This window comes from Nymphaea colorata, chromosome 10, assembly GCF_008831285.2.
Source record: "Nymphaea colorata isolate Beijing-Zhang1983 chromosome 10, ASM883128v2, whole genome shotgun sequence".
Lineage (NCBI taxonomy): Eukaryota > Viridiplantae > Streptophyta > Magnoliopsida > Nymphaeales > Nymphaeaceae > Nymphaea > Nymphaea colorata.
The window spans coordinates 24,283,806-24,296,506 of NC_045147.1; the positions used below are offsets into that span (position 1 = coordinate 24,283,806).

The window sequence follows — 12,701 nt, forward strand, 5'->3', positions numbered from 1 at the left end:
GTGCAAGTTAGGAGCCCTTCCCTTATAACGAAACTTTAATTGCCTAAAAGTTGAAAGAAAGAAAATGAGCGTTTCAACAAGAACAAAAAGCAAAACGAAGAACCGTCTTGTTTGCTTGAGGGAGTTAGACGTGCTCATAATCTTAAAGATTTCGTGCTCAAACGAGTAAAAAAAAAAAAAAAAGGATCGTTCTTCTGCACTCATAAAAGAAATGTAAATGGAAGATCCTTTTTCTTGGAAGCCGCTGAATTTTGGGTATGCGAAAATGCATGTATTTGATCGTTTCTCCCAATGTAATCAACATCCATCGATAAGCATAACAACGAGACTAACGTGGATCTTCTACAAAATCGGCGAATGTGAGGCTACCATCGACCGAAAACAATGACTTCTTTAGGATGAAAATATTTTTACAGCTACCTACACGAGGCAAAACAGATGTATCTGTCTTTTATGAAATAGCTTGGCAAGGCAGAATGTTTAACTTTTACGACTAGTTGTTTCGATTGGCTGAGATTTTTTCCGTGTTCCTTGTGGAAAAAAAGAAAAGGGAAATCTCGTCTCCAGTTATGGCCCTTTTCTGCTCAAAAGTTTAAGCAAGGAAAGAGTTTTTGGGACGTAAGAATTTTAGGGTTTCTGCACTCAATTTAAAAGCGGCACCCACAAAGAAGCAAAAGAACCAAGTTCAGTACTCTACCACTTTAATAGATATAAGCGTTTCGGAAATCAAACTTGAGAAAGGGACTTTAGATTTTTTTATCTGTGAGGGTTTTCGTTTTTTTCCGTGGGTGTCGTGGATTGGTTGTGTGTGGTTCGAATTTAAGCAAGTCAGTTTTCTTGCTTTTGGCTTTTTGTTCAGTGTCTGGCAGTGGACACGATAACGTGATCCGTTGGTGTATGGCTCTCGGCCGCCCTCTTCTCTGCTCAGCCAGACTTTTCCTTGCAGGAAGGGGATGGGTCTGTGCCGCAGCATTTATGTTGGCATCGTCCTGATTTGTGTCAAACCCTTCTTCCACCTGAGAAGACTTCATCGCCCCCCAGTTTTTCCTTTTTTTTTTTTTTTTTTTTTTACCCTCTGTGCTTTTTTCCGATAATTTTAATCTGGGGGCCAGCGGTTTGCAAACACGTGCCCATGACAAAGAAAGCTGATGCAAAGAAGCATTCGGCTTCTTATCGAAATAAAATAAGTAAGTTGCAATTACTAGTTAGTCAATGCTTTTACCAGAGCGTATCCGACGGGAGGGAAGCAGCACGAGTACTGAAGTCTTTTTAAGTCCAACCTCCTAAGTAAGTGGAAGAAGCTATTTTATTAGCAATAAAAATATGCTCTTCTTTGACATTGACGGATCCGCCTGGCATAGAAATCCTGGACGTCAAAAATAAGGAAATGCAGAAAGCTGCATCAGTGGTGTCTTAATGAAGACGTTCATGATATGAGCGGCAAGCACAGCAGCCTGCCAAATTGCATGTTGGAAGAAATCGAACTAATTTTTGCAGTTGCCCAGATTTATTCTCATTCAGAACGACAGGGATGACCGTGGAAGGGTTCAATTGTTTGCTTTTTTATTTGAAAAATGGCATTGTTTTGCGGATACCAACGCGGATGGAAGCTGCCAAAGACCTCCTCAGGTCAGGTGAGCGTCTATCTAATATTAGAAAGATGAACGCTTTGCGATTTGATTTATATACTTGCCACTTCATTGTGAAGGGTGATATTCTTGTTCCCTTCAACTTCATGCACGTTTTATTTGAGTTTGAAGTTACCAGAAAACCTGAAGCTGATATCAGTATCTTAAAAAAAATAAAAGCTCAGTCCTAGGAGTCCACGCAGTTTACCGCTCCTTTTTATGTGAAAAAGCTGGTGAAAATGATCGAACCTTTAGGGGCCCGACTTTTCTACCGTGGAGAAGTTTATCTAAGATGAGGGAGCCTTAGTCAAGTAAACAGTCCCGCTCTAGTCACGGATTCAAAATTCTTTGGAGTTATGCTTGTTGGTATATGCCAATCCTGCCACATGCAATCAGATTTAACGACGTCCCTCTAGGATCTATGCTCAGTTTTTCCTATGTTAAATCCACCAAAGACCTACCAAATGAATAGTGTCAAAAAAGAGCCCAGTGCGTTCAAACAAGTGCCTTTAGCGTCTCTTCCCAGATCATATCGCCTTGCTGTTCGTTTCAGTTCGCGGCCGATACGAAACCAACATTGAGAACGCTGATCTGAATTGGTCTAATGCATACTATCCCTTTCATAATAAATAAGAAACTTTGCAAGATGAGGACTGCTTCAAATTTTGTGTACTTCATTGGGTTTACCAACTGGACAACTCCAAAATTGCAGGTTGAAATGAGTATTTCCCTTCACTTTGTCCCCAAAAAAAGGACCATCAACCTAACGAGTTTAGGATCACTCACTCCTTTCATGGCCACAGTCTGGCAGTCATCTAGCTTGACCCCCCAAACCGGCATCAGGTTCAAAGCTTTCTAAACGTTACAATTTACCAAAACCGGAAAAAACAAAAACAAGTTATCCGTTCTCTTTTCCCTTGTACCTGCATAAAGGCAAAGAAATATATCAACCAAGTTGCCGTGACCAATTTAAGAGGTTAGAGGAGCGACTTTAAAGTAAAACCACGGGTCTAAGGTTTAGTTGCTGGGATAATATACCAAGGGGGAGAAAGCAAGAAAAATGTGATCCGCTGAATCGAGTTACTTTGATGATTCAAATTTGAGAACGAGATTCTACACCTTATACTAGCCATGAAGTATAACTTTTCGTTCCCTGCTTCACCCTCAGTGAATGCTCAGATCTCAGAGTGAAGCCGCCGAACAGTAGTGGGGTTGCATGAATATCGAGCTGCACAACGGTAGAAGGTTCATTCATCCTGTATCGATACTGTAAAATGAGATCATAGATGTACATAACATTATCTTTTCTTTAAAAAAGTTGATGATTCATGTTCCTTTCAACGGAAACATGCTATATACGACTTGCCAGTGACTAGCAAAAATTTCTGAATGGTGACAAAATAGTGAGTCCGTACCAAATACATGTCTAAATGACAACCATGATAAACTTAAAAAAGGAAAGATCAAGAAGCTCACCAAACAAGGCACAGCCTGATTCAGTGAACTTTTTTTTTTTCCTAGAAGAGCTGGAAAGCATAGAAAGAACTCCTAAATTATTATTTGCTTCACAAATAAAACATTTTTAACAAAATTAAAAAGATCTATGCAAGCAGTGGAACTTTCGTTCAGAGACTTGGGACTCGGACTACCGAGTCGAGGAAGGTTGGGTAGGTTTGGACTCCAACATAAGTTGAAGGCCAATTGTTAATCAGTACATGAAGGCACCTTTGCCGCAATGGTCGATGCTTTTTGCCTATCGAGCACCCCAAAAAAGAACTCAAAAAAAGGCGATTTAATGCGGCCTCAAAGGCTAGTTTCGATTTGTAAAAAAAAAAATCTCCTCATATTTCGACATAGGATAAGACTGCAATGCAGGAGTGTTTAGCTTCAAAACAGCATTTTAACCTTTCAACAGCTTAGTTTTGTGTAAGGACATAAAGAATACAGTGATATTAATAATGTCGTACATACACAATTATCATTATCACTATAGTCATGTGGACATATGATGTATATACAGTGTTTCTTTTCTGCCAAACCAAGCCAGTCCAAAACCAAACACTCCTTTGAGAACGCACTTCAAAAAGCACCAAGATTTACCAGCTTCCCCGTGAGAACCAACTTTACGAAAGAGCCAAAACTGGTGATACACAAAAAATCATTTGTCACCGAATGTCTGCAATCTCGCCTTCAGATAACGTTTCTTAAGCATGGAGACATTGACCCCTCAAGAGGCACCAAAGATCGTCATTATTGTCAAGTTGCTGAATATCCGTTACAGTGGCATTGCATCCACAAATCTAAACGATCTGGTACCAAAAACAATCGGTAGACAATGTAGTCTGCAGATAAAACGTTCACAATGTAAAAGTTACGCCACTTTATTTGGAAGCAAAACAAGAAATGTAAATGAGGGCATTACTGATAAATTGCGAACAACCTCTGAAGACATCTACTTCTTAATGCCCCAGATTCTTCATCAGCCACTACAAATTAAGGGCTCTCTGTAACAATGTCCGCAAGTGTAAACATTTAAGCAGCTTTTTAAAATCTTTTCTAAACAAAATCAACAGGAAACACACAAAAACCTTAGGGATGGGTATTGCATCAGATAAATTCTATAACAGAACAAGGTACAATGACAAATTCAAGTTGTCGATTTCTCTATGCATGAAAACAGCACCAGACTCAAGTATGCTGGAAGAAGCCCATTGAAAGAATATAGACAAATTGGACAACCAAGGACACAAAAAATCGCAGTTATCCTAACGTTAAACAATGTATATGAATTAAGGCACTTCACAAGCATGTAGAAAACAGTAGTAGTATCTACAAAGGACGGCAAGTTCAGATTCACAAAAGAATAGCAAGTCATTAGAACTGTACTGATTCCGGATATGATTCCAGACCCATATTAGAGATGGGATCAAGTGATCCAACTAGATAGACACAATAAACTGGAGCCCATTCCCTCATTTAATCAAAGACAAAAAAAAATCAGGTCTGAGGATTGCAAAGGAATGAATGGGAAGGATGGCAGAGGGAACTTTATGCAAGAGAAACAATTTGATGAAGACACAGGTTCGGATGGCAGAGGGGGCTTCATGTTCAAGCAATAGAAAGAATTGAATAAAGACGGGTTCGGTCAATGGACACAGGAAAAGAGAGCCACTTCTTTTCAAAAAAAAAAAAAGATCATTCATGCTTTCTAACAAATAATAATTAAATTTAACAGACTTCATCTCCTACAAGGGAGAAGAGCACCACAAAACAAAAAGAATCAAGTATAAAATGATCTCTTAAATCACTGGCATTACCTCATACAAAAGAGATTTGACCTTTTTTGACAAAAATCCTTAGAAATAAAGCCCTTTTGAGTTATATATACATTGCAAAATAAGCATAAAACTATCAGTTAACGAACAAAAAGGGGAAACCATCAGAATTGCCAATTTTATCATCAAAGCAGTTCCAGACCGCATCGTGGTTGATCTTGTCAAAAAGACAAGACCACATCATCTGGATCCCCATACAATTTCATTCAACTGTCAATTCTGTCTTCATGTCAATGGGAACTCATAAAATAAAAAAAAATCAGGTAAAAAGAAAAACTAATAAAAGTGTAAATCAATGTACAAATCTGCATCAAGATTTTCAACGGAAAAATATGTGTAGTAGAATAGCAAAGAAAATATATTAAAAAAAGCTCTTCATACAGAAGACAAGAGAGAGCTCAGATTCAATGGGTAAAGTCAAGTATCATCACAACCCGATGGGAATCAGAGTGGTGCATGACAAACTTTCTCATCATAGCCATCTTAACATGAAATCTGTGTGCACAAATAAAGAAAAACAACCCAATGACAATCAAAGAGGTGCATGACAAACTTTCTCATCATAGCCATCTTAACATGAAATCTGTGTGCACAAATAAAGAAAAACAACCCAATGACAAGCTTTCTCATCGTAGCCATCTGTGTGCACAAATGCAAAAAGACACACGTTTTGCAATAATTTATAGAAGGAAACCTGAAATCAGATTACAGGAGTAAGACTGAACAACCACAGCCCATGTTGATATACCTTCTCTTTTGGATACCTTTGACCATTAGAACCAGAGAATGACCATTAGATCAAGTTCATCTTTGCATTATCATATTCACCACATTGATAAGTTTGCCATCCATGCATCCTTAACTTCATGAAAAGTACACAATTATACCAATCCTCATTTTCATGAAACACACGACCTTTTTTTTTAACACTGAATCCATTGAATAAAGACACTTAAAGCTAAAAACATGGAAGATAAATCCCACTGAATGCATCGATGTAGGTAAGGCATACAATAAAATGTGGTGTTTACATCCACAATAACAATAGATTGTACCATCGTAACACATTTTTGGTAGCACACTATGCAGAATTATCGTCTAGAACTACAATGATACAGACACCATATTGGAATCCTCAAGAGAGATCTATGTCTCTGTGAATCAAGGAGAAAGGCAGATCAGCAGGAAAGGGAAAGAAGTAATCTCTCAATATTCACTTATCAATTTATGCAAAATGAATGAAAGAGATAAAGAACATCTTTGAAGTAGTTCCATCTCCTAACAACCTGGATTTGATAAAAAAAACAACCTACACGCATTCTTAATTTAAATTTTAAAGACTGTAGTTGCATGAAACACAAACTTCCACATTTGACCAATAAACACATCGGTGTTAAATATTCCCACTATTAAATTATAATGGATGGGAAGGAACCATCAGAATCTCCAGTTTTATCGACAGATCAATTTTCAGTCCGCATCATGATCGGTCTTACTATAAACACAAGACCGCATCATTTGGTTCCCGATATATATATAAATCTGTAAGCCTGTCTCCTTTTTCTGGTAGCGCCTTAGCAAAATGCATGTACTTAAACAAAAACCTCGTAAAAACATGCATATAAACGGATAGCCAAAAAACAACCAGGAAAACAGGAGAAGTATATTTAAATTTTAAATCAAACAAAATAAGGGTGAGAAGAGAAAAAAAAAACTGCACGTTGCAAGACACTATGAATGTAGCGGTTCAGAGAAAAAGGGGTAGACTCTATTGTCATCATAACCACGAGTTAATCAGACTGGTGCATGATAAATTTATCATCATAGCACAACGTTCACAAAAATAAATAAAGTTGGTTTTGAGCGGACGGTATGCTAGACAAGTAAGTTGTAGCAAGAGGAGTATTACATCAGCAGCTGACGTAGGACAATCCGACAAGATTAATTTAATGAATTCCAACTAGGCTCCATAACAGGCATCAGTATACATGTGATCCATATGATTCTACCGTGTTTTTACTCTTTGACTAAAGAAAAATACTCGTGTAGAGCGCCTAATTTAATCATAAGCTATCATATATAAAAGCATAAGCTTTATAAAGATCCATCTCTGCGATCTCAGTATTTACAGGTAAAAGCAAAAGCAAATGTAGAAGAGAAATGCCCGGGTAAGAGAAAGAACGAGACTGAAAGAGGAACTGACGGTTAATGTACGTCCAATCTGGAGTTTTGATTAGATGAAAATTGAAGGAAAAACAACTGATTGAATAAAAGTAGTCAAATGAAAATCGAATAACGAAATACCTAATCTCACCTGAGCAGCAAGAACTCAAGGGTCGTCTGAATGTACATTCAGTATGAGTGTCGATGTAAATATTCCCACTATTAAATTAAAATGAATGGGAAGGAACCATCAGAATCTCCAGTTTTATCAACAAATCAGTTTTCAGTCCGCATCACGGTCAGAGTTAATAAGACCGCATCATTTGGTTCCCGACTTTATATATATATATAAGTCTGTCTCCTTTTTCTGGGAGCGCCCGCAAAATGCATGTTCTTAAAGGAAGGCCTCATAAAAGCCATGCAGATAAACGGAAAGACAAAAAACAACCAGAAAAACATGAAAAGTATATTTAAATTAAACGAAATAAGGGTGAGAAAAGAAAAAAAACTGCAGGTTTCAAGACCACGAATGTAGCAGCTCAGAGAAAATGGGTAGACTCTATTGTCATCATAACCACGAGTTAATCAGAGTGGTGCATGACAGAATTTCTCATCATAGCCACAACGTTGGTTTTGAGACCCTTTATATCCTTATTGTATGCCAGACAAGTAAGTTGTAGCAAGAGGAGTACCACAACGTTGGTTTTGAAACCCTTTGGCGTTATATCCTTATTGTATGCCAGACAAGTAAGCTGTAGTAAGGGGCGTATTACATCAGCAACTCACGTAGAACAAAGCAACAAGGTTAATTTAACGAATTCCAACTGGGCTCCAACAGCAGGCATCGTAATACATGCGATCCATATGATTCGAGCCGCGTTTTTACTCCCGCGTCTTTTTTACTCTGACTAATGAAAGATACTCGTATGGAGCGGCTAATTTAATCACAAGCTATCACTTGTATATAAAAGCATAAGCTTTATAAAGATCCAGCTCTGGGCTCTGAGTAGTTACAGGTAAAAGCAGAACAAGAAGAAGACAAAAAAAAAAAAAAAAAAAAACATGCCCGGGTAAGAGAAAGAAAGAGACTATAAGAGGAACCGACGGTTAATGTACGTCCAGTCTGAAGTTTTGATTAGATGAAAACTGGGAGGACAAACAACTGATATTGAACAAAAGTCGTCAAGTGAAAACCGACTACCGAAATACCTAATCTCACCTGGGCAACAAGAACTTAATGGTCGTCCAAATGTACATTCAATATGAGTGTCGATGACCTTCCACGACGAGTCGCATCTCCATCTTCTCCATCATTTCCTTTCCGATAAAACTAAAAAGGATGCCATGGAAAAGGGAACAAAAGTCTACCAAAAAAGAGCTAGCTAGACGGACGTCACCATTCAGATCAGAGAGAGGCAACGGGAGGAAGGTGGAAGCCTGGTTCCGCTTCGTCGCCGCCCGCCGTAGTCTTTCGGTGGTGGGAAAGTGACGCGGATGGAAAATTTATAGGAGAGTTTTGGAGGGGCTAGGGTTTCATCTTCCCAAAAAAAAAAAAAAACCCAACTAATCAATCGGTGCGGACTTACGTGAAGTGAAGTTGGGCATATGCGACCAAACCCAAATGAAGGGGAGAGGACGGGTCCACCCCCCGGATCATGTAGCTCAGATTACCGCTCGCTGTACTTTTGCGAACCGTCGTAAAACACGCGAGTGGCCAAGCATGCTTTTAAGTTTTAACCTAAACAAAAAAAAATGAAAAAATATTTTGCCTGTTTATTTATTTTTTTCTTTTTTTTATTTATTGTGGATCCAACCTAACTTTGCTCAATGGTATGTAAATATACTTTATTTTATATGAAACTATCAATTTTGATGATGAAGTTGTATGAGCCGTTTTCCATGTGGCAATAGGAACCGTCACAAACAAATTGTTTCATGAATCACTCTTTCATAATTAGTAATTGAGTTTGTTGTGTTTTCCTTGCCTAACCAACCCTATTGGTACAAGTATCATTTGATGAATAACGTATCATTTAAGAACTTGAGATTCAGTTTTGCTGACTGAGGCTTTTGAAGGGTCAGTTTGCTTCGACCTATGGTATATGCAGCCGTTTGATTGCTTGGAATTTATAAATCTAGGTGATTTAAGACTTTGTTATGTTGAATCACATAACTTCATATCAATGATAACCTTTCACATTCAAAATGGTATAGGATGTTACTGATGGGCTACATCATACAAATAAGTTTATGTACATGTGCACTATGACGGACCACCTGCGTATTCGTGATAAATATTCGTGATAAAGTGTAACGCATAGTCAAACAAAGACTTTTCACTTATGATATATTTTTTTCCCGAGTTTGAAAAGTGAATGGATGACAGCATAGCTTTGTATCTTACATTTTTAATTCGTGAATCTCAAGTCATATCTCTCTCTTCCCCCTTATTTTTAGAGACCCATCAAATTAGGAGACAAGTGGGACCTGAGTTGAAGGTTCCATTTTTATTTCTTATTTGTCAATACCAATTATTTAAGGCGAGCCCTATATTAAACCAGCCCCTTAGATCTCACATGCAAGTAATCGAACGATACTTGGAGCAATTGGTCATAATGGGCATGTCCCTTTTCCGGATTATGATGGCATTGAAATATGTTTAGGGATGTCAATAGATCAAATTTGGATCAGACTTGTACTTTATAGTATATGTTTTTTTAGATATTTATCTATTTGGTTTAGAATTCTTGTTCGAATTCAGGTGAAAAAAAATATATATCATATCTGAATCCCAAATATGAATTCATAATCTTAGTATGATCTAAATCCAATTTTTGGATTAACATTGGAATAGGAATCCAATTTTTAAACTAAATCCAAATCATATGACAGACATTGAGTATGTGATGTTCATTTAAAACTATAGCTGGTCTGAACCTAAATCATAACTTGGTCAATATTTACTTAAATATGAATATGATCAGATGTCATTTCTTATATCTGAATAGGATCCGGATATCCTAATCGGATATCAATTTTTTTATGACCAATTTGTTTTATGTGATTCAGTCGGGTGTCTAATCTAAATCAGATTTATTGACATTCATATAAATGTTGGTATTGGATTGAGGATAATTTAATGTGATTCAAGGGAGTGGGTGTTGTGTCTATCTCCTTCTCTCTCTCTCACACACACACACATATATATATATATATAGTCTAGGCTTGGACAAAAAAAACCTTCAGCATCTCATAGACATCAGGGTGTGTATATACACACACACTACAGAAGTGTTCTTTCTAGTTTTAACACACATTCTAACTGCTCTCAGTGTATGACCTCTCTATACATGCTGCATATAAGATGTAGGTAAGGATGGAAGTAGGAACTTTTTTTTTTTTTTTTGTCGCAGGAACCAAACTATTGTTTCAAAAATTTTAACAAGTGTCAAAATAAAATTTTCAATTTTTTATATATATTAAACTATTTTTTAATATATATATATAAATTTATACAGTTTTTAAAATCTAAAGCAAGCGCCAAAGCCCCTGCTGCTCGTCCGCCCCTGACCGTACCGTAGGTGTCCAAATTTCAACTCGTGGGTCGCTTTTAATTAAGGGGAGACGTATATAGTTTGGGCGCTGCGGGGGAAGAAGTCAGGTGGAAGTTTGTATGACAATGGTTGTTGACGTGAACCATCCAAGTTGTGAAACAAGGCGCTTCATGTATCGGTCCAAACTGTTCAGCGCAAAAGGAAAGATCAGTAAACGAACGTTGTCTAACGGATCGAGTCGACTGAAATTGGCTGGATTAGGAGCGGGTCCCCCTTCCAATTCAATCATCAAACAACAAAAGAGGTTCAAATGTACCATGGATTAGACTTTGAGGAATTATTTGGCACACTAATCCAACTTTTTTTTATAATTAATAACAATGTGTTACTATTACCCAACAACTTCTTAAAAACCTTGAATGTGATTTTGGCATTTAGAATGTGCCTCTTGATGCAATCGCGTTTTATAGTATTAAGGAAACCGAACCCACTTTATACCCAGGGCTGAGGGAGGGGGGCCTGCCTATGCCATGGCCCCACCCCAGCTAATTGAACAAAATAAAATGCATTGAAAAGTTTGAAAATTTTTAATTGTGCTATATATTGTTTGGATTCAGATTCAATTTTAGCCTACCCAGATCTAGATGTTGGACTGTTTGACATGCCCTTAAAAAAATCCTTATTTATACCAAACATATAATGAGAGAAACCAACATGGATACCATAACAAATGATATATCTATGATAATTTAAGTGTTTGATCGTTAGATGGGAAGCTAGAATTGGTAAGCTAATGTGTTTTTTATGTGGTATATTCGCATAAATACTATATTGTAATTAACTTGATATGAAGCATACTGAAATGTGTAATTTGAACATACTGAAATGTGTAATTTGAGATGCCTGTTTTTATCGAATGCTAGTTGGTTGAAAGCAACAAAGCTCCCCTCTCTCTCTCTCTCTCTCTACATGACCTCCATTCGTATGCATGCCATTGCCCTCTATAAGCTTCTTCTGCTGGTTGGACCCCCCAATCTAATATTACAATCATCCTAAATGTGGCGTTTGGCTTTGTTTGTCTTCATTCGTTCGTTTTAAGTATGACATCCTTGCCCCCACATACATGCCTATGTTAACCCAACTCCCACCCATCTTGGACCTCCCTTTATTTTCCATACCTCACCCGCCTATCACCTCTTCTCTTGACTTTTGCACACACACATATATATCCTGGATTATGGCGGTGATTTGGCAAACTATAAAATAAACAACTTGTTTTTAAATTATATAGATGTTAAAGTAATATTGTATATAGCAACAGACAAAAAGCTAAAAGGCATATTTGGCCGGCCGACATGTCGTACTCTCATCTCAGGGTCATTGTTGTGCACCACAGCCCAGCCCAGCCCAGGGCCGCACTTAGGAACTGGATGTTGGAAATTTTAATAGCCACCCTACCCACAAAGGACCCTACCACCACCGGATGCAATTACAATGGCTGCTGTCCAATTTAGCTCGAGGTGCAAAACTATTATCATTATTATTCTTGGGAAGAAGGAGTGGTTGTGCTTCCATTATAATAAAACGAAACTCCCTCATGCAATGCAACCAACCACAGAAATACATATCTATCTATCTGGACGTTCATGGTTACCGAATGCTCTCCCGTGGATTCGATCCGTCGACCTCACAGTTCTACTCGTTTGACCGAGGCGTCTGCATGCAGCCGTTCGCTTTTTAGCGCAATACGTCGAAGTCGATAGTCCCAACCATGCAAACGGGTCGGGTTCGGTTCCGACGCAGACATGGCTATCGAATTCCACATCAGAAGAAGAAGGGCGAAAACAAGAGAGACTTTCTATTCTACCTGTTGGGCAAGCGGATTTTGATACGAAGCTTTGGATCAGCTCATTAGAACCGATATTTATATGATACCAGAGACAAAGCCCGAGGGGTGGAAAGCCTTTATCCATATAAAGCGTGAATGGAAGAGCAAAGGTGGCTGGGGGATGGTCATGGCT

The 12,701-nt window shown here is 38.0% G+C and overlaps 1 long non-coding RNA gene and 2 other non-coding genes across 4 annotated transcripts; all 3 read right to left on the reverse strand.

Moving 5' to 3' along the window:
- Window positions 1-3,575: 3,575 nt before the first annotated feature.
- On the reverse strand, window positions 3,576-8,679 carry LOC126410491 (uncharacterized). 2 transcript variants are annotated; one of them, XR_007574555.1, is made up of 3 exons: window positions 8,346-8,679; window positions 4,051-4,132; window positions 3,576-3,970 (listed from the first exon to the last, which is right to left on the reverse strand). It is a non-coding gene; the product is annotated as an uncharacterized LOC126410491 (long non-coding RNA). The 2 variants fall into 2 exon arrangements; XR_007574554.1 differs by lacking the exon at window positions 8,346-8,679 and having other exon boundaries at window positions 4,051-7,271.
- LOC116263466 (small nucleolar RNA Z221/R21b) lies at window positions 5,358-5,444 on the reverse strand. Its single transcript, XR_004174673.1, has one exon. It is a non-coding gene; the product is annotated as a small nucleolar RNA Z221/R21b (small nucleolar RNA).
- Window positions 7,662-7,748, reverse strand: LOC116263465 (small nucleolar RNA Z221/R21b). The gene has a single exon (XR_004174672.1). It is a non-coding gene; the product is annotated as a small nucleolar RNA Z221/R21b (small nucleolar RNA).
- Window positions 8,680-12,701: the final 4,022 nt, after the last annotated feature.